This window comes from Carlito syrichta, unplaced genomic scaffold (genome assembly GCF_000164805.1).
Source record: "Carlito syrichta isolate Samal-C Ts95f unplaced genomic scaffold, Tarsius_syrichta-2.0.1 Scaffold169268, whole genome shotgun sequence".
Classification (NCBI taxonomy): domain Eukaryota; kingdom Metazoa; phylum Chordata; class Mammalia; order Primates; family Tarsiidae; genus Carlito; species Carlito syrichta.
Window position 1 is genome coordinate 363,107 of NW_007113364.1, and position 21,491 is coordinate 384,597.

General features: G+C 51.5%; 1 pseudogene across 1 annotated transcript in view; it reads right to left on the reverse strand.

Annotated features, from left to right (window-relative positions):
* Positions 1–19,254, reverse strand: part of LOC103252686 — a 25,470-nt pseudogene extending 6,216 nt beyond the window's left edge. Inside the window, exon 1 of the transcript XR_002481528.1 lies at positions 19,205–19,254. The product of XR_002481528.1 is annotated as an ATP synthase subunit O, mitochondrial pseudogene, transcript variant X2 (transcript). The remainder of the gene's footprint in view (positions 1–19,204) is intronic.
* Between the last annotated feature and the right edge of the window lie 2,237 nt (positions 19,255–21,491).

A 21,491-nucleotide genomic window follows, 5' to 3' on the forward strand; every position in this document is an offset into this window, starting at 1 on the left:
ACGCTACCATGCCTGGCTAATTTTTGATTTATTGTAGAGATGAGGTCTCACCAAGTTGTCCAGGCAGGTCTCGAACCTGCGGGCGCAGGCAATCCACTCACCTCAGCCTCCCAAAGTGCTGGGATTACAGGCTGAGCCACCGAGGCTGGCCTTTTTAAACCATTTTTAAGTGTACAATCTGTGGTGTTAAGTACATCCATACCGGTCTGCAACCTTCACCACCCTTCAGACTTCTCATCTTGCAAAACTGAAACTCTGTCCCCATTAAACCATGACTCCTCATTCCCTCTCTTCACTCCAGCCACGGGCACCCACCATTCTACTTTCTGTCTCCATGAATCTGACTTCTCTAGGGACAAGTAAGTGGAATCACACAATAATTGTCCCTTTGCCAACTTGTGTCTCTTGGTGGTGAAGTCGCGTCTGGTTCTGAACCAGTCTGTGGACCTGAGCGTTTGATGGTCCCAGCCTAGGAGGAAGGAGAGAGAGTCTGGAACACAAAAAACAGCCTCAGACAGAGTCAGGAGGGCTCCGCTCACCCTGGTGACAGCTGGAAATTCTTTCTGCTCTTTTGCAAGTTGGGTGTGACAAACAGAAGACTTTTCAAGCCCAATCCCAAACACAGCAATTCTGCCCTTGTCAGTCTGTCTCCTGGGCCCCGTGGAGACAGCTGGACTTCCCACGCAAGCAAAGCCTTCAACTGTGCCTGCCCTCCCTGGGCCGGCCTGCTCCAGCTCACCCTGGAAGGAGCAATGTCTTTCTGTCCCAAGTTGCAGAGCACGCAGTGTGGGGCACTTTCAAAACACCCATTTCTGCTAGCAGCTGCAATGAATGCCCTCTGTGCTACCTCAGGGTGGCATGATCTCTGTATTTGTCTCGCCAGTTCTTTGAAATTCACAGCAAGGACTCACCCTTCATATGTGGTCCTTCCACTGGCTTTTGTGAATGTGAGTGGACCAATTCCTTATTACTGAAAAAGGAACTCTTTCCCTAGGTTTGGAGTAAGGCCACAGTTGGATTGGCAGCAAGGAGCTGGGAAAACAAAGGCAGCTCTCGCAGGTTCTGTGATGTCCCAGGCCCAATCTTGTGGGGGGAGGGGGGCCCTGAGAATATTCTGTGCCGTGTGTGCCCGGGTACCAAGAACATGTGAATCTTTCCCAAGTGAAAAGGCTTAGCTTTCCTCAATTTCCATACGAGACGTCCTGTGTGACAGCACAGTGTGGACAGCCATGTGGAGTTCTAGTTAATGTTCACAAAACACACTACTCTGTTAGTGTGTTTTGTTTTGTTTGGTTGGGTTTTTTTGTGACACGATCTCACTGTCACCCAGGCTGGAGTTTGGAGGCGTGATCACAGGTCATTGTAGTCCTGAACTCCTGGGCTCAAGTGGCCCTCCTGCCTCAGCCTCCTGCTCAGCCTCCTTCCTTAGCCTCTCAAGTAGATGGAACTATAGGCAGTCAGCTAATTGTTAAGTGTTTTTATAGATGAGGTCTTGCTATGTTGTCCAGGCTGGAGCACAGTGGCACGATCACAGGTCACTGCAGCCTCCAACTCCTGTGTTCAAGCAATCCTCTCGACAAAGCCTCCTGAGTAGCTGAGACTATAGGCGTACATCACCACACCATGCTAATTTAAAAATTTTTTTGTACAGATGGGGTCTTGCTCTATCACCTGGGCTGGAGTATAGCAGTGTGGTCATACATCTCAGTCTCCCAAGTAGCTGAGACTACAGGCACACACCACAATGCCCAGCTGATTTTCTGATTTTTGTTTGTTTGAATAGGAGTCTCACTCTGTCACCCAGGCTGGAGTGCAGTGGCACATTCATGGTCACCACAGCCTCGACATACTGGGCTCAGGTGATCCTTTTGCCTCAGCCTTCCAAGTAACTGGAACCACAGGTGCACACTACCATGCCAGGCTAATATTTTGATTTATTGTAGAGACGAGGTCCTGCCAAGTTGTCCAGGCTGGTTTCAAACCCCTGGACTCAGGCAATCCTCTCGCCTCTGCATCCCAAAGTGCTGGGATTACAGGTGTGAGCCACCGTACCTGGTCAATTTTTTGATTTTTGGTAGAGATAAGGTCAAACTAGGTTGCCCAGACTGGTCTCAAATCCCTGGTTTTAAGCAATCCTCCCGGTGCAGCTTCCCAAAGTGCTGAGGAAAGAGAGGGTTTTCACTGGAGACAGTATAAGACAATGGCATCCTTTGCTGAAAGGGACAAGAATGCAATTTCCCTGGAGGCTTAGAAAACAGGACCACACTCACTGTGGGTTTTCATGCAGATCTGGACGTGGTGGCAGAAAACTGGGCTGGTCACCCTGGAAAGCTCAGCCCAGGTCTCTGCTCTGATTAGAGCCTGCCTAGTTTGTAGCAGGAAGAACAGAAGGGAGGACAGCTGAGGACACCTGGAGAGGGCACGTGGCAACATTGGGCACTGAGTCCGGGATTCCTCCTTTTCCCGAGTATGGCGTCAGCTGTCAGCTATCGGGAAACCAGGGCAGGATGCGAGTCTTCTGCCGACTAGCACTCCGACTTGGGGCCAGCACTAGCCGCAGCATTAACATCTGTGAGACGAGAGACTGAGACCTGGCTCAAATGCAACAAACCTTCTTTAAAGATGTGTGGGATATAAGGTTGAATGAGAACCACTCTGTAGCCTGCAGGGCGACACACTCGGGGAGATGAGACACACATGCTGAGGTCCAGATGCAGCTGAAATAGGAAGCAAATTGTATTCCAAGTGAGAGGAATGATTCTGCCTTTGGAATCTCATGGGGTTCTTTTCTTTAATTTTTTGGGCCAGGGTGTCACTGTGTTGTCCAAGCTGGAGTGCAGTGGCACTATCATGGCTCACCACAGCCTCGACCTCCAGGGCTCAGGTGATCCTTCCACCTCAGCCTCCTGACTAACTGGGACCACAACTGCGCATCACCACACTTGGCTCATTTTTTTATTTATTGTAGAGATGAGGTCTCGCTATGTTGCCCAAGCTGGTCTTGAACTCCTAGGCTCAAGCAATCCTCCTGTCTCAGCCTCTCAAAGTGCTGGAGTTACAGGCATGAGTCACAGCACCCGGGCTTCTTATGGGGTTCTTGGAGGACCTGGGCCTTGAGTGTGGTCAGGAGAGGTGCTGAAAGGTAGATATGGGAACAAAGGAGACAGGGTGTCTCCAGCAGATGAAACAAGCAAATGAAAAGAGGGCCTAGCAAAATGGGTAAGTGCAGTGAGCAGTTCTGGAGGTGGACAGTAGATGGCCATGCTTTGAGCACAGGCACGTAGCGAATAGCGGGTCAGCCTCTGCTGAGTGACAGTGGCAGCAATGAGGTTGGGCCAGAAGGGCAGGTGAGACCCTGTCCCTGACTAGAGGACACACCATGCAGAGTCTGTATAGGTTTCCAGAAGGGAGACAGGGCACTAGGATGGACTCTGTGCCCAAGGACAGGTGTACAGTGGGAGGTGGGGTAGGGGAGGGAAGGGCCCAAAGGTGGAGAGATACAATCTGGAGAGGGACAGGATGGGCTTGTGTTCAGATGGCAACACGGGGGTGGGAGGGATCTGAAAACAGTGCAGGAGAAGATCCTTCAGGCAGATCAGCCGTGCGGGCAGCGGGATAAGGGGAGGAAGAGGGTTTGGAGGGTTTTCAGCCCAGCCGCGTGCGGGGAGGGAGATGCCTACAGAGGCACGCAGCCTCAAGAATAGAGATGGGCGTGGGGAGGAGATAATCAGCCCAATTCTGTGCAGAAACTCTACAGGGTGTCACGCAGAGATGGCCAGGAGGGCAGGCAGATGTGTGGGGCTTCAGCAGCCAGAGGCTGGGGCTTGTGGAGTGATGGTAGAAGATGTGCAAGTGGATGAGACGGGTGGAAAGCAAGGACTGGGAGAGGAGCCTGGGTGGGCAGAGGAGCCGGTGGAGGTCACTGGGACATGAGGGGACTGGGCGCCTGGCAGGAAATCACCAAGAGGACCAGTGAAGGAGCCTAAGGACTGGGTAGGAGGCTGGAGCCACCATGGGGAGGTGGCCATGGCACTGGCCTGAGCACTGCTGTGAGGAAGGCCACAGAGAATGTCCCCAGCAACAGCCAACCATTGGGCCCGAGGAGAGGATGTAGAAGGAGGTGAGAGGATCCTATGCAAAGTATGTCAGAGGGATGGAGAGCAGAGAAGCCAGTGAGGTAGGAAAGCCTCCAAGGGCAACCCTCCTAGGACGGGGGAGGAGGCCACGCTTCCGGACACTGCTCAGATGTGGCTGTGTGTGAAAGACCTGGAGGCCCCATGGGTGGCAACGACTCCATGAGGAAAAGACAGCAGCCACCCAAGTGGAGAAGTTCCCTTTGCAAAGGAGGCAGGGACACCTGCGGCTCTCAGACAGAGGAAGGGTGGTGACCGAAGGGACTCTAGGTAGGCAGGAGGAGACGAGAGGGGATCCCATGGAAACGCTGGGACCCACTCAGCAGGGGGGTTGGGGGAAAGGCCAGGACCTGCTCAGTGGGGGATGGGTGGAAAGGCGGGGCACCTGCTCAGCAAGGGGGTGGTGAGAGACCCTATAGTAGGAGGTGGAGGTTGGGGTCTGGGTGCTCTAAGGAGGGCAAGAATCTCGGTATGGCCGCCGGCTGAATGGCAGGCCTGAGGGGAAGACACTTCCCTCCCAGCCAGACAGGTGCAGAGGGAATGGGGTGGGCGACCAGGTGGGCCTCAGGGCAGTCATATGGGCCCAGGGGATGGAGGGTACAGTGGAATGAATGAGATCAGGCTGGTTGGGGAGCCAAGGAAGCTCCTGAGGAGAGAAGTGGGGCATAAGAGCCAGGTGAGAGTAGGGAAAGGGACAGGGAGGGGAGGTCGCTAGGTCAGAGTGGACATGGGCAGCTGAGGTCCCAAGGGGGCAGTTGGGGTATCTGAGGGAGCCGGGCAGGTGGTGACAGGTAGATCAGAGTGGGGGCAGAGGTGGGAGCCTGGAGGAAGAACCCCAGCACGGAGAAGGGAGGGCAACTGGCAGAGCTGATGAGGGACCCAGGAAGTGCTGGGGCTCAACAGCGTCGGAAAGGACAGAGCCTATGCTTTGCTGGTGATGTTGTGGAAAGTCCTACCCAAGCACAGCACCTGCTGGGAGGCCAGGATGGTGCCAAGACAATAGGCCTGCCCTGTCCATGTTCGATTAACCTGTTCCTCCAGGTGTTTGGCTGACACCGAGGCCTGAATTTCATACCCTGGGACAGTGACGGGAGGGGAGGGTGTGAAGGGGGTTCTTCCAGCTGCTGACGTCCTGCCCCACAGCCACCTGACCACCTGCTGCTGCTCTCCCTGGCCAGGGAGGGTCATGGCCCCATCTTGAGGTCACACCCCAGGCACCCAGAGTCTAGCAATCTCCCCACCCTGCCCGGGACCCCCTCGCCAAGCCCCAGTGAGGCCTCAGTGAAGCCGTGAGCATCTCTCACGTGCCCTTGAACCCAGGAACCAGGGAGTGGGAGGGACAGGCTGTGGACGCTTCCTGTCTTGGAAGGACATGCCAGCAGCGCGGCTGGCCTCTACTCTCAATCCGTTGGGCTCGGCTTGATTCCTGTTCCCTCCCTGGTGAGTGTCAGTTTGGAGTTGTTTGCTCTTCATCAGCAGTTTCGGGAAATGTGGTGTTTGGAAAGGGTTAGGGAGGCCTAAGAGGAAGAGGGGAACCCTCAGAGGCTGTGTGGATACCCAGCCACAACTGGGTGCTCCCTCTGTGCACACACCCACCCCTAGCCCTCAGGCTTGCAGTGTTAGGCCAGCTTCTCTGGGTGTCCTTTCTAGGCCTCAGACCACCCTGGCCTGGAAACGACAAGGGGTTCCTTCTCTCTGACCCAGAACCCCCTTTCCTTCCCCGCTGAGGTCTGGGATTTCTTTGCTTTTCAGCCTGGCTCTTCTCTCCTCTGGAGGCCTTTCTGAGAAGGGTCAGGGCTAGGGCTGCCGGCCTCCCTCTGCCCTGTCCTCCCCTGCCACCTCCAGCCCCTGCTCCTGTGTTGTTGCCGCTCTCCCCAGCACCCCCGGATCTGCTTAGGGTGTGCCCCCTACTGTCTGTGCACTCCCCTCCTTTCCCTGTACCCCTCATGATGCGTCTACAGTGGGGGAGGGAACCTCTAAAGGACTCCTGTGGGACCAGGCAGAGCAAGAGAAGTGGAATTTGCCATAAATCCAGGAGCAAAGTTGTAACTTGACTTAAAAACAAACAAAGGGGCCAGCACTGCACTTAGGCCCACAGGGGCTCATTTCCCCGTGTAAACAGCAAAGGGCAGAGAGGCCTTGAGGCTGGGCGGGCGGGTGAGGGGCAGGCTAGCCCGGACCTCCTGGAAGAGGTGGTTGTGAGAGGGGGCCTCTGTGGCCTCGTGAGAGGAGGAAGAGGGCAGGGACACCACCGTCAGTCACCCATTTCTCCATGACTTCTCTGGTGGGAAGGTACTCTCAGGGCTGGACAGGAAGCGGGCTCAGGGGCAGATGCTTTAGTGTATGGGGAAGAGCAGGGTAAACCCACAGGCAGACAAGCTCCGGGCCTCAGCCTTTAGGGACTGGAACCTGGGGTGCCCTGGGGCCCCTCAGCAGGGTCAGGAGGCGGGTGCACCCCGTGGTGTTTCTCCCAGGCAGTGGCCTGCTCAGCATGACCCTGGATTCACTGTTGCTGGAATCCAGATGTGGAGATTCACCTAGAAGTGTAAAGCTGGACTGGGGACCACGGTGCCTCCTCTTTACAAACAATGCTCTGTAGTTTCAGTGTAATTCCACAACCCCATCACCTGGGCCTCCTCCACAAAGCTAGGAGTCGGGTGGAACAAGTATCATCACTATTTTATGCGCAGGAACACTGACACAGAGAAGTAAGACACCCCCGTCCAAGGTCAGTCAGCAAACCAGTGGGGCAGGAAAGGCAGGTCCTGAAGTACAGCTTGCACTCAGTTAACAACATACTGTGTGATCTTGGGTGAACCGCTTCACCTCTCTGGGCCTAGGTTTCCTCAAAGATGGTTTCCAACGGTTAAACAGATTGGCTGCTGCCTCCCTCTAAAGCTCTGTGACTGGGCTGTTGAGTCCAGAACCCCAGTGACCCAGAGGTGTGTCAAGGAAGATACAAAGCCATGGTGCAATCACAGCATGTCTTTTTGGGGGAAACACACACACTCCAAAATCTCTTTTTTTTAATTTTAAAACAAGATGGCTAGATTATAAATGATACAAAATTCCCATTTTAAAAGGAAAACAGAAAATTTCGAGGGTATTCTGTGCTTGCTGCAGTCTGTTTCGGGTCCTGCAAATATGCTTTTGTGCTCTCTGGTTGCCCAGGAACCTGGTGGGAGAGCCTGGGAAGTGTTACCAGGGCCCCCTGCGGCCCTGGCCTGGCTCTTTCCAGTGGGTGTTTGAGGCCCACAAGGCCATGCTCTGCAGAAACTCAACTTCCTGGTGAATGTGAGATGGGGGCATTCTTCTTCTCCGGCATATGGCTAGTTGTTCTGGGCCTAGGCTGCATGTTGGAATCACCTGATGAGCTCCCAGAAAGTAGCCCTGGCAAGGCCCCATCTCAGCCAAGTGTACTGGGGTTCCTGGGAGTCGGGTTAAAGCACAATGTGTTTTAAAAACTCCCGGTGACCCTAAGGTACAGCCTGGGCAGGGAACACTGACTCCCAGCTCAGACTTCAGAGTCCCAGGATCCGCGTGGTGTCTGTGCCCATTATGGGGAACCGTGGCACAGACAGACAGCCTCTTGCCTCTACCTGCCAACTGCTGCTTAGACTGTGGACATATGAAACCATTCCAGAAGTCCATACCCTCAACTGAAGGACAGGGTGGTGAGGTCGGGGGAGGTGGAAAACAAGACAGAACTTTGTGGGGGGGTGCAGGAAGGTGGTACTGTGTTGCCTAGTGTCCCCCAAATTCATGTCCTTCCTAGAGCCTCAGAATGTGACCTTATTTGGAGATGGGATCGTTGTAGAAGTAATTAGTTGAGATAAGAGAATAGGGTGGGACCTTCACCCAGTATGACTGCTGCCTTAGAAGAGGAGCCAGAGATAGCTGGGGAGACACCACATGAAGACGGAGGCGGCATGCCAAAGGCAACAAGGATGGCTGGCAACCTCCAGAGCCAGGAGAAGGCCAGGACAGGTTCTCCCTCAGAGCACCCAGAAGGAACCAGCCCTGCCCATACCTTGATTTCAGACTTCTCGCCCCCAGAACCCTGAAAAAAATACATTTGTTATTTTAAGTCGACCCTGACCACATGTGAGGTGGTTTCTCATGGCAGCCCCAGGAAGTGAATGCAGAGGCTGGTGTCAGCAAGCCCTTGCTGTAGCCGCTTCTCCCTGGGATGCTAGAGAGAGACGGACAGTGCCATGGCCCCTGCCCCAGCCACACGGTGGGCATCCAGGGGGCTACAGTGTCGCTGACCTAATGCCAACACTTCTGTGAGGCTGGAAGGAGACAAATACTGGTGAGCTCGTTTTCCTGAAAAACTGAGGGGACATAGTCAGCTGTGACCTGCCCAAAGTATCACTCCTGAAGAAAAAGCAAAAACACAGGAGTCAGTTCTTTCGCTCTCTCACTCCTTCACTCGCTCACTCCCTCCCTCCCTCCTTATGGAGTCCAACTGTGTGCTGGGCTCTCAGACACAAAGGCCTTCAAGGCCAGAGCTGGCCCTGTCCTGTTCCCCTGGAGCATGCACCAATGGCCTGCTGTTTGACAATGAGTAGCACTGAGATGTCTTCTGACCCTGACGTTTGATGGCTTTAGGGGGAAAAGAGGACAGCCCTGCTGGCGACCATGGTGCTGCCACCGGGGCATCTTCTGTGGTCACAGCTGTTGAGAGGCAGGGGCAAGATTGACTGCAGGGGCAAGATTGACTGCAGGGAACATGAGCTCACGGAGACGTGGGGCTGACCCTGGCTTTCCTCTGTAGGGACATTTGGTGACATTCATGCCACAGGAGGGCTGAGGTGATCAGGGATAAGTGCCACTCTTCCTGGATGGTTCAGCCACTGGTGGGAGGTGAGCTAGCCTCAGCAGCCACGACTAATTGTGCAAAACCAAAAAATTTCCAGAATAGTTTCAGCCCATTTGCACTTATCAAATATCACACTGGAAACCCCAGCAATTTGTGTAGGATTCTTTCCAGAATGAAGGGGATTTCACAAGCCTGGCCTGTGCTGATGAATTTCTTGGAATTTGGACCAGGGTGGACCTGGCCTCCTAGGTGTCCCACGGGCCCCAGCCAGGCCCACACACCTGGTCACACCACTGACGCAGTTTTCCAGATGAACTCTCCTGCCACGAGATGTCTGTGGGCTCTTTGGGTTCCCTTCACATTTTGGGAGTGATGTGACACTCAGCAGTTAGAGATCCTGGCAGTGGAAGAAACCCCAAGTTCAGGGCTTAAGGCTGCAGAGGCCTCCCCAGATTTCTCTGGAGTTCTATTTCATCAGGGCTAGAGGGAAACCTTTCCTCCCAAGACCACATAGTCAAGGACTGAAGCAGAGTTCAAGGAGCAATCACTGCTGCTGCAGCTGGGTGGTGTTCGTGGCTGGGTGGCGTTCGTGGCTGAGTGGTGTTCGTGACTAGGTGGTGTTTGTGGGTAGATGGTGTTCGTGGCTGGATGGTGTTCATGGCTGGGTGGTATTTGCAGTGTATGTGGTGTTCTTGGCTGCGTGGTGTACGTGGCTTGGTGGTGTTTGTCTGACATAGTAGCAGCCCCACGGTATGTTGATGGGTGGCCTGGATCCACAGGGCCAAACAGTCTGATGGAGTGGCCAGGGCAATACACAGCGTGCCTGGGGCTCCCTCTCCTTTTGCACTGCATTTGACGGCGACGGCAGATTATGAACTCTCCAGATGCCTTAATAGAAGGCCATGTTGCCTAGCACTTGAGCACAGTTAAAAGATGCTCGCAGTTAGTTTTCCCTTTTGTGATCTCTCAGATTTTTACAAGGAAGACCCGGATCACCTCATTTTCAAACCCAAGAGAAGCAAACCCCGAGTCTCTTCACATTCAAAAATGAAAAGATGGAAGAAAACATCAGATACTGGGCTCTGTGGTTATAAAAGTAACACATGGTCATGGAGAACAACTTGAAAGAAGCAGAAAAGTATATATATTAAAAAAAATAGAAGCCACCCACGATCTCATCCCGGACATCACAGTTGCTGTTCTGAGACATGTATGTATATGTATACACATACTCTTCTTGATTATGAAAATGTCTCTTCATTCCTGTGCCTTAGCAATCCAAGTGGAAACAGTTTGGCAATGCAATTCATAATCTCATAAGTGAAAGCCTAAAGCCCAGTAATATTTCTAATAGATTTGACACAGGGATCGATAAAAAGGAGAAAACGAATGAATCTACAAGTGATGGGGGCCTCATCTGTGTCAGGCATGCTGTGGGGAACAGCAGGCATTAGAAGCATTGAGGGACAGCCCTGGGCTTGGGAGATCGGAGGGAGGAGACGAGGAGCATGTGCGAGTGGCTTTTGATGTCTATGTCCTTAGCTCCCGGCATTGGGCCTCAACATGGCTTGCTGCATTGCTGTCCAAAGGCCACTCATTACTCATTCATTCAAATGTGTGCCTGTGCCCACTGTGCATCAGGTGTGCAGAGAGGAGCTGAGAAGCATTGTGAGGAGGGTGACATTCGGAGATTTACGTGAGCACTGGCCGACCAGATGGATGGGGTGATGGGTTATGTTTGGGTCAACTTGGTTGGACCACAGGACCTAGATAGGTGGTCAGGTACTAAACTAGATGTTGCTGTGAAGGTATTTTTTAGATGAAATTAACATTTAAATCAGCAAACTTTGAGTAAAGCAGATTGCCCTCCATAATATGGATGGGCCTCGTCCAATCAGTTGAAGGACTTAAGTGAAGACTGAGGTCCCCCCAAAAAGGGAGAATTCTGCCCTCAGACTGCCTTTGGACTCAGGCTGTGACACCATCTCTTGCTGAGTCTCCAGCCTGCTGACCTCAGACTCGCCAGCTTCCGCATCACATGAGCCAATTCCTCAGAATCTATCTATCTGTCTATCTTTCTTTCTATCCATTCACCCATCTGTCCATCCATCCATCCACTCATCTATCCATCCATCCATAGTCCATCTACCTGTCCATCCATCAGCCCACCCATTCATCCATTTATCTATCCATCTGTCCACCCATCCATCCATCCGTCCATTTGTTGTTCCATCCATCCATTCATCCATTTGCCCATCCATTCGTCCATCCATCCATCCATCCATCCATCCATCCACCCATCTACATACGTACCCTATTGGTTCTATTTCTCTGGAGAACCCAGACTAATAAAGATGGGAAAGGCAGGAGGAGGGAGAGTTGGATATTCTGAGGGAGTGAGGAAGATCAGTTTGGCAGTTAGGAATCTGGGAAGGCAGTAAAAAGGGGTGTGTGAATGTGTGTTTGTGCTTCTATGTGTGTCTATGTTTGTATGAACATCTTCTGTGCGTGTGTATGTGTGTGCCTTTTCATGTGTCCATGAGAGTGTGCTTATGTCTATGTGCCTTTCTGTGTGTGTATCTATGTATATGAATCTTTCTGCATCTGTGTTTATGTCTATGTATGTAAGTCTGTCTGTGTGACTGGGTATGTATTTGTATATAGAGCCTGTCTGTGTGTCTGTGTGTGTATCTGTGTATATGAATCTGTCTGTGTGTATGTGTGTCTGTGTATAGAGTCTGTGTGTCTGTGTGTGTTACTGTGTATATGAGTCATGTGTCTGTGTGTATCTGGGTATAGTGTCTGTCTTTTGTGTGTGTGACTGTGTATATGAATTGTGTGTATCTATATATACGAATCTGTTGTGTCTGTGTGTATCTTTGTACAGCATTTGTCTGTGTGTGTTTATATCTGTACATAGAGTCTGTATGTCTGTGTGTATCTAGATGCGCATGCCTCTGTGTATGTCTGCATGAGTTTGTATGTCTGTCTATCTGTGTGTGTTGGTGCATGTCTATGTGAGTGTGTGCATCTGTGTATATGTGACTGTGTGTCTGTGTATGTGAACTTTGCATGTGTCAGTGTGTGTCTATGTCTATTGAGGGATGTAGGCCGGAGATGAGTCTGTTGTGGTATCCTAAAGAGGACATCTTCTGCTAGACTCTCAGTCAGGTCACATGCTTGCTGGGATGGAGGGGACATGTGAAGTCTGAGAACCAGGCAGGAAGGCAGGTCACATGGCGAACAGAGCTGGGCAGCCCACAGGAAAGGGACAAGGGCCCTGGGAGGGTTTGGGAACAAGATGGTCAGAAGTCAAATGTGGTACAGAGAGGTCTTTGGGGCAATTCAGGGACATGCACATTGCCACTCCTGCCCAGGGAATGGGTTTTTAAGAGGACCAAGCAGGTTGGGACATTAAGACCCTGCACGGAGGGGGCAGCGATGGAGGGAAGGCCTGGAGGAAAGGGCTGGAGATTGACCCCTGGCTGCTTTCTTTCTTTCTTTCTTTCTTTCTTTCTTTCTTTCTTTCTTTCTTTCTTTCTTTCTTTCTTGAAGACAATTGGGGAACGGGTCTAGGGTCAATGAAGACTTCACTGTCATCATCTGTCATGACCTGTTGAGGCTGAGAGAACACAGACAAGACTCTCAAGGGTGAGGGATAGTGGCCCGTGTCATGTTCCAGAAAGGACAAGGAAACGAGGCATGAGAAAAAGTCATCGGGAGGGGTGGTAGGGATTCACATGCAGTGGTGCAGCATCTGTGGCCCGTACCATGAGAATATGGAAAAAAAAACACAGATTAATAAGCACATGAACGGGTGGCAGAGCAGAGGCTCAGGGTCCTGTGCATTTTTGAATCAAGAACGAAACTCAATCGTCAGGATATTCAGGCCTGATCCCATTAAGCACTTCCTCTGAGAGTCAGCAAACTGATATCCTTTAATCATGCTTTGTATTTATAAAGGCCTTTCTCCAAAGAACTCCAAGTACTCAAAAACATTAATTAATCCACTCTCCCAGACTCTTCTAGGGAAGGGTTGGTGGCAGGTGTCATCATGATGTGTGTGGGCACGGAAATGGTGGCAGAGATGAGAACGATGCAGCCAACCAAAGTCACAGAGGGCGTCTGCTGTGGGAGATGTCCCACTTGGCTCTCTTCCTGCTGCTGGGCCATTCCTAAATCACCCTGTCCTGCCAGGACCCCCCAAGTTACTGGAGAGATATGACCCTGAGCCCAATTATGGGGCCTGGTTCTTTGGGAAGAACTCTAGAGGCAGCCTGGGGTCAGATGTGGGGCAGGGGCCTGGGGCTTTCTTTTGCTCTGTCTTGACCTACACAGGAACTTGAGCAGCAGCTTCTGCTCACTTAGATACTGCAAGAGAGTGTCGAGACCATGGAATAACACAGTGGCCAGCTCGAGAAATCACACTGTCACACAGGCACCACACACAGAAACTCCTCCTTGTGCTGGGAAGTATGGAAATACTCAATCCTTGTGCCTTGGGTAGTGCAAAACCCAATCACATGCTGAAACATTGTCTTCCCAGGACTGCACCTGCTGAGGCCTGCTGGGCCCTGGGAACTGCCCCAGAGAGTGCCATGGTAGAGGGACCATAGACCTCCAGGCATACTGTATGTCCCAGGACTGCACCTGCGAAGCCTGCTGGGCCCTGAGAGTTCTTAACTAATGCGAACTGGTTCTTGGGAGCTTAGTGCAGCAGCCCACACTCCCAGTCTGGCGTGTCATAGCTCTTGGGTGGACCTGGGAAGTTCAAAGGGTCACTGGAAGGTTGGCCTGATGCCAGAGTTTAATTAGGCCTGAAATCCACAGTGATTCCATCTGGGACCCCATTCCCCCCTCACCGCATGGCCAGCCAAAGGTTGAGCACCCCAGAGAGCACTGGACTGTCCTCTCTGGAGTCTCCCATTTCACTCATTGCTTGCTGGATCACTGCTTGGTAGTGCACGGAATTCCTTCTGAGGCACCAAGTTGCTGTGCAGGAAACCAAGGACCCAGCCACTCAGTGGCCCCGGCCATCATCTCGTTGATTCCCACACCTGACTGCTGCATCTGGAGGACACCATAGATTAGCTCCATAATACTTTCATTTGGGGGTTCCTGTAGAAGAATCCTTGGTGTCTGGTCAGAAGTCAGAAGAAATATGATTTGTTAAGGAAACGGAATGATTGGGGGGGCGGTTATGTAAGTTGAGAGGCCGACAATGGCACAACCAGATCTTTGGGGGAACCCTGGGGAGGAATAAGGTGATATGAAGTGGTTCTGAAAAGAAGAAGGACCTGAGACTTCCAGGGAATTTTTCTCTTCCTCACTATCTCCATCCCCTCTCACAGACTTGGAACAGAGTTCCAACTTCTCACAATTAGGATGAAGAGGCCAGAGCCAGGGTGGGCACTGGTGCACAGGCCCACCTCATGACATGGACGTCCTGGGGAGAATCACCCGCCTCGTGACCAGGGCAGCCCTGGTGAGAATCACCTACATTGTGACCGGAGAACCTCTGGTGAGACTCACCCACCTCATGACCTGGGCGCCCTAGTGAGAGTCTATTTGCACAGTGCTGATTGATAGAGCACATGGTACAAACTGAACGTAGGTGGGGCTGACCCTGAGGAAGGTTGTGGGAAGACAACTTTCTTGTCTTTCTCCAACTTTCGTTTTTCATTTGAAGAGGGTAGGGGCAAGTCTTCAGGTCTTAGGTCAGATGGCCTGAATCTGCAACCTGGAAGATACTACCTGGAATCTGGTCTCACCCATCTGGAAGCCTGCAAGCCCCATGGCTCTTCTGCTTGCAGGAAGACCACGGGGTTTCTATAATGGGGGGAGAGGGGTGGAGTCTACCTGTTGCCACTTCAGCTGTAGCCAAGGAAGCTGCATGTTAAACTCCTTGGTGGTTATGAAGGAAGTGATGATATGTAATGTTAGAATAGCATCTGGGACATGCTAACTTTTGTATGGTAGTCTTCTCCTCTTCCTCCTCCCCTTTTTCCTCCTCCTCCTCCTCCTCCTTCTCTGCCTGGGGTTGGTTGGCTGTGGAGATTTGCCCACACCCCACAACTTCTGGCAGCCCCCCGTGGGCAGAGAGTGTGGGAACAGGGCACTGGCTTGTGTCCACTGGTCAGCACTGTGGCGGCCTGAGGCTGCGGCCAAGGGAGCAGCCAGCGCTGATAGGGGCTAGAGATGAAAGCCACCGTGTTTTCCTTTCCAAAGTGCTGCTGTGCTCCTGAAGGCCTGCAGCTTCCTCTGCCCTGCTGGGGTTTTTTTTCTTCCCAGTTTCCCTCAGTGATATCTTAAGAGGCAAACTTCCAGCACTAACAGGAGGTCTTTTGTTCTCCTTTTCTCAAAGTGGACTTTAACCCAGTTACTACAGACTGAGTCACTGTGAAAACAAACAAATAAGAATACTCCATTTTCTTAAAGGCTCTTCATGCCTGCTGACAGAAGAGGGGGAACCTGACACTGCACGGGGCCTGTGGGGCTCCTCCCCGCCCCGGCCTTCTGGAGGCACAGCCCGGGAGAATCTTCTAGAATATGCTGAAGCCCGGCACCGTGGAACTGTTCAGCCAGGCTCTGACTCGTTTAGAATTTCATCTGCTTTGGGTAGGCCCATGGACTCTGCAGAATTTTTTAAAATTTAATTTAATTATTTATCTTAAAGATGTGAGGTACAATTCAGGGTTAGGTATACAAATATCATTATGCATGTACCCTTGTTGATGAGGTGTACCCCCACCTCCCCCAGCAGATACTGCCCGTTCTGCCCCCTTCCTCCCCTGGCAGTTTCCCACTACTGCCAATACTTTTTTTTATAATATTACGATAATTGTTCAAGGTCTGCTTGTAAGTGAGAACATGTGGTACTCAGTTCTTTGTTTCTGTGATAGGTCACTCAGTATTATAGATTCTAAGTCCATCCAGGTGACTCTGCAGAATTTTGGTCTCAAAACAGTCCTGGTGGGACCCCAGACTGAGAAAGGCTTGTTACACCCCTGGATCTGCTATATACTAGATTCTGGACTCGCCCCCTTTGCCACACTTTAGTTTCTTTATATACACGTGAAACACTGCGATTTTATCAGGAAGCACTTTGCACTGATAATACTTTCCTGCTCTGTTAAAAGCTGCAGGGCAAGCCAAGTGTATAAGAGCAGCCTGAATCCATTTAATAAGAGTTTCACCAGTCACTTGGTTAGACACTGGGGTGACAGAGATGAGAAAGACCACTTCCTGATGTCAGGGAGATGGACAAGTAAACACATGCATGTGGTAACTTCTCACACAGGTCAAATGGATGTGTGTGGAGCGCAGGGGTGGAGCAAGGAAGGGGCCAGACATCTAGTCAGGAAGTGTTGGGGAGAGTCTTCTTGGAGAAAATGGCATCTGAGCCGCGAGGATATGTTCATCAGATGCTCGGGGAGAGGGGACAGACACAACTGGCTGGGAGCTGGGCATCAGCAAAGGACCCAGCCTGTGGCTAGCTAGGGCCGGCCATTGTGCGAGGCCTCTCTAATCTCCCTCCAGGCATGTTGCCCACATGCTGAAGCAGAGCTGGGCCTCCATTTCCCTGAGAAGGGACAGTCCCTGGATGAACACGCCACTGGCTTCAGGACTGTGGTCCCTGATGTTTATCCACCTGCACCAAATGTGAAGACCTGCTTTGGGCCAGAAGCATGGCCGTGGGTCTTAATGGATGATGCTGTGTACTCCAAATGTCCCCCACCGTGTTCCTGGCTCCCTGGAGCTCAAGCGCACCATGCAACACACTCATATCTACAGCAAAAAGCCAGTCCAGTCACCTGGAAACTCCTACTCGCCCTCACCCCAACTTACAAGCCTTCTTTACTGTGCAGTGCACCAGAAGCCGTGGGTAGAGCTAGCAGCACTCTGAGCACCCGTGGCTCATTCTTCTGATTTTGATTTAGGCTCTGACTGCAACACAGCCTATTGTGAGTCCTCAGTTTCCCTGAGTGACCCTCCTAGCGGTCTGAGAGCTCTAGGAGCAGGAATGACAATCAAAGCTTTTCCACATCCTCAGTCCTCAGCCTGGTGTTTGATTCACGAATGGTGTTCAATAGATAGTAAACAGACACATGAATGAATGAATGAGTGAGCTTGGAGCTGGTGTGTCATGCCTAGTAGGATGATGATATCAACAGGAACCTTTGCTCATCATTATCGATAATAAAATGGTCAGGCCCAAGGATTTCCTACCGATATCACCGCTTTGTATATAAGTAGATCTCTCTTCTGGAGAAGTTACTTGCACTTAAAATCTAGACCTAAAATCAGACTGATGGTTGGGTGCAGTGACTCATTCCTATAATCCTAGCACTTTAGGAGGCTGAAGCAGGAGGATCACCAGAGCCCAGGAATTTGAGACCAGCCTGGGCAGCATAGTGAGACCTCATCGCTACAAAAAAAATTTAAAAATTAGCCAGGCATGGTGGTGCACGCCTGTAGTCCCAGTTACTTGGATAGCTGAGGTGGAAGGATCGCCCGAACCCGGGAGGTCAAGGCTGCCACGAACTGTGATGGTGCCACTGTACTCTAGCCTGTGGGACAGAGTGAGACCCTGACCCAAGAAAAACAAAAAACACCACGAACAACAAAACAAGATTGAGACCACCGTGGGACTCTAGGGCAAAGGAGACCTTGGTCTGTTTTTTCATGCTGACTTCCCCACTCCAGCAAATCCCTCACTCCAGCAGTGAGGGTCCTCCATCCACTCTGCTGGCTTTGTGCCTCTGAAATACAGTCCTTTACATTTCTGGGTTAGTAATTTGAAACGTGAGTGTCTCCCCTTCTCACGACCTGGCAAAGGAGAGGGTAGAACTCTTCCACCATGGTCAACCTATGTCTGTGTTCTTTTTTCTTGAGAAGTTATATCAAGGGCAGGGGTACTGGGGATCTCACTCTACCAGGAAAATGGTCCTGCGTTGGCCCTTTCTTCCCTACTGTCCATTCTGCCACGCTGAGATGTCCCCGACACCAGTGAACATGGTACCCCCATGGGTGGTTTTTCAACCCTTTCCTGCTTCTTCCCTCCCCCGCTTTAAGAGTCCCCAGTGCCTTTTGCTCCATCCTTGTGCCCATGTGTACCCAATGCTTGGCTCCCGCTTATAAGTGAGAACATGTGGTATTTGGTTTTCTATTTCTGCATTCATCACAGTCAGTCATTTTTTAATTGTCTTCCACTTGAGGATTGTCACTGTCACTGTTCTGCCTCTTAGAGTAAGTAATCAGGAGAGGAATCAAAGAGAAGGCCCAGGGCTCCCAGCATGCCAAGAAATTTACTGAAACACTGGGCTTCGCCTGGGCAGAGATGGCAGTCAGGAGCTTGGCAGCTCTGAGAAGTACCCAGAGGAGAAACCGGGGCAAAATCTAGGCTGCCAGCTCCTGGTTCATCTCAGCCTCGGGAAACTTAAGCTGCCGCATGGGGTGTGCCTTAGTAAACCTCCTATTTCTATGTCCCTGGTGTCCTAGCCCCGCAGCCAGCCAGAGAGGAACCGCATGCCCAGGTTGGGGTGCAGGGGTCTGGGTGGGGCAGTGTAGCAGGTCACCCTCACTTCACCACCTCCCACCCTGTTCCCATAGCCCCACACACATCTCCAGCGGTTGTTGGGTGAGATTGCTAAGGAAGAAATTCTCACTTGAAAGGCTTTATTGGCCAGGTGCAGTGGCTCACATCTGTAATCCTAGCACATTGGGAGGCCGAGGCAGGAGGATCACTTGAGGCCAGGAGTTGGAGACAAGCCTGGGCAACATATTGAAACCTCATCTGTATGAAAAAAATCAAGTAATCAGCTGGGTGTGTTGGCACACATCTGTAGTCCCAGTTACTCAGGCGGCTGAGGTGGAAGGATCACCTGAGCCCAAATGAGGCTGTGGTGAGTCATGATCTGTGCATTCCAGCTTGGATGACAGAGTGGGACTCTGACTCAAAAATAATAAATAAACGAAAGAAAGAGAGAAGGAAGGAAGGAAGGAAAAGAAAAAGAAAGAAAGAAAGAAAGAAAGAAAGAAAGAAAGAAAGAAAGAAAGAAAGAAAGAAAGAAAGAAAGAAAGAAAAAGAAAAGAAAGAAAACCTTTCTCAGAGACCCGAGGTTTCCTGAACAGGATGGTAGGGGAAGACTTGCAGGAGAGAGAATGAGTTCAAGGGCCATGACATGGGTATATACCTGATGCTAGAAATGAGCAAAGAAATATGGGCAGGGAAGAAATACTGGAGCACATTCTCTCTCTCTCTCTCTCTCTCTCTCTCTCTCTCTCTCTCTCTCTCTCTCTCTCCACCCCCTCACTCACAGTTTAATGGGGTTCCTGGGAGAGGGAATCCTGGTCTCCAGTGCATACAAAGTTTCCTAGAACAAGCTCTCAAAAGCGAGCAGGGGTGGGATCTGGGGATCACAAGATCCACCCCCACCGGCAAACATTTGTTCTACCTCTCAGCAGCTCTAATATGTCACCAGACACCCCGTCCAGCTTGACAGTCCCATGTACACAAACACAGTGCCCTGGGGAACCCTTTCTTTCCCAGGCCACTGAGGAGTCTTTGGACTGGAAAGGGTGTTTTCGGAGCTGCCCCAGCACTATGGAGGGAGTTCGGCCTTCTTCACTATCTAGGGAGCTGGGACTGACTGCGACAGAACACGGCTGTCTTCCTCCCTGAAGGGGCCACACACACTCAGGGACAACATGAGCACACCCTGACAGGGCCCCAAGCAGGGAGTTAGTGCCCAGGGAGGGATCCTGGAGTGGCCCACCCAGATGTCCCCTTCACCTCAGGTTCTGTGCCTGGGCACGTAGGTCATGCTGAGGCCGGGGGTGAAGTGTCCCCAGCCTGCTGACCACATCTTGTAGCTATGCATGGGGAATGTCCTTGCATACCCTTCCTACAGCAACTCCATGAGGTGAACACTGTCATTGTTTCTGTTTCTCGGATGAGACTACTGAGACCGAGAGAGGCTCATTAACCTTCCTGAGGTCTCACAGCTAGAGAGTGTTGGGGTGAGGCTTGGAACCATGTGGCCTAGCTCTGGAGTCCTCTCCAAAGGCCACAACTGCAGGCAGGAATAAAATGGTTGTGGTTCTGCCAGCCCTGCTGCTGGCCTCCGGCCCCAGTCTGATGGCAGGATTCTGTCTTGTTCCTGTCCCCTGGGTTCCTTCTCTGGAGACCTGGCGTGTTCCCCTCTCTGATACCCTCGGACACATGCTTCCTCCTAGTCCCTACTTCAAGCTCTGGAATCCCGCCCTGAGCAGCTTCTGATGGACGTGGCCATAGACCTTGCTGATAGATCCCAGACGAAAGGAATGACATTGCACTTAGTTGTTTCCCACACAGAACCCAGGCACACCGATTTGCACATAGGCGCTGTTCAGATCACATATCAGGGAATCAATGTCAGATGCGCTGTGCCTCAGTTTCCTCACTATACAGTGAGATGATAAGAACAGATCCAGAGTTTTGTGAGAATGGACGAAGGGAATCAATGTGTCTGGCACATGGTGACTGCACAGTGAGTTGTGTATTATCAGTGTAGTTGTTATTGATACTATGATATGTGGTCGGAAGGACTTTGGGCTCTGGATTCTAATCCCAGCCTGACTACTTCTATGATCTTTGGTAACTGGCCAACCATTTGATGCTTGTTTTCCCATTTGAAAAATTGCATAGTGACACTTGTCCCTCACAGGGATTTTTGAGAATTAAATGAAATAATATGTACAAAGTGCTGTGCCTGGCACAGGAAAATATCTCAATATATAATAGCAAAAATTATTATTATTGTGATTGTTATTATTTAAAACTGGGATGCATTTGCTTAAAGTATTTGAGGCCACTCAGTCCTCTTCCTGTGACAGATTCTTCTCTTTGCTACACACACACACACACCATTGAGAACACCTCTGCCCCTCCTTGCTCACATTTATGGTGCAATTAAGGCATCTGGGATTTCAGTCATTCCCCATCAGCCCACAAAAGTAGTCTCCTTGCCACAGGGAGGGTTTGGTGCTGGAAGTCCTGGATGACATCCACCCTCTCACTCCTGATACTGAGGACTAGGACCACAGGTCAGAACTGGACCAGCAGCAGGGCTGGCAGAACAGCATCACAGCTATCTGGAAGGGCAGGGACCTTGGGAGGACAGGGGAGTGAGCCTCTCTGTGACCATCTGGAAGTCACTTTCCTCCTGGGGCTGTACCCTACCCCACACAGCCCTAGGTGGTAAAGCAGGTTCCCAGGGCTCCCTTCCTCCAGAAGGATCCCAGAGCGAGAGGAGGGGACGGGGATGGTCACATGTGTGGGGTATCTGGGTGACTAGCCAATCACTCCCACATCCCAAGTGCTGAGGCCTGCAAGAGCAATGGCTCTTCCCGGTCCTTGAAGGTCTCTCCAGCAGAACTAGCACCCCACCATGCCTTAGCAACAGGGTGAGAGATTCTTGCTGCAGCTGCTTGAGGGGAACCCTCGGGGGCCCACAATGAAGCAAGCTGGTCCCTTCCCTACCCACCACATACAG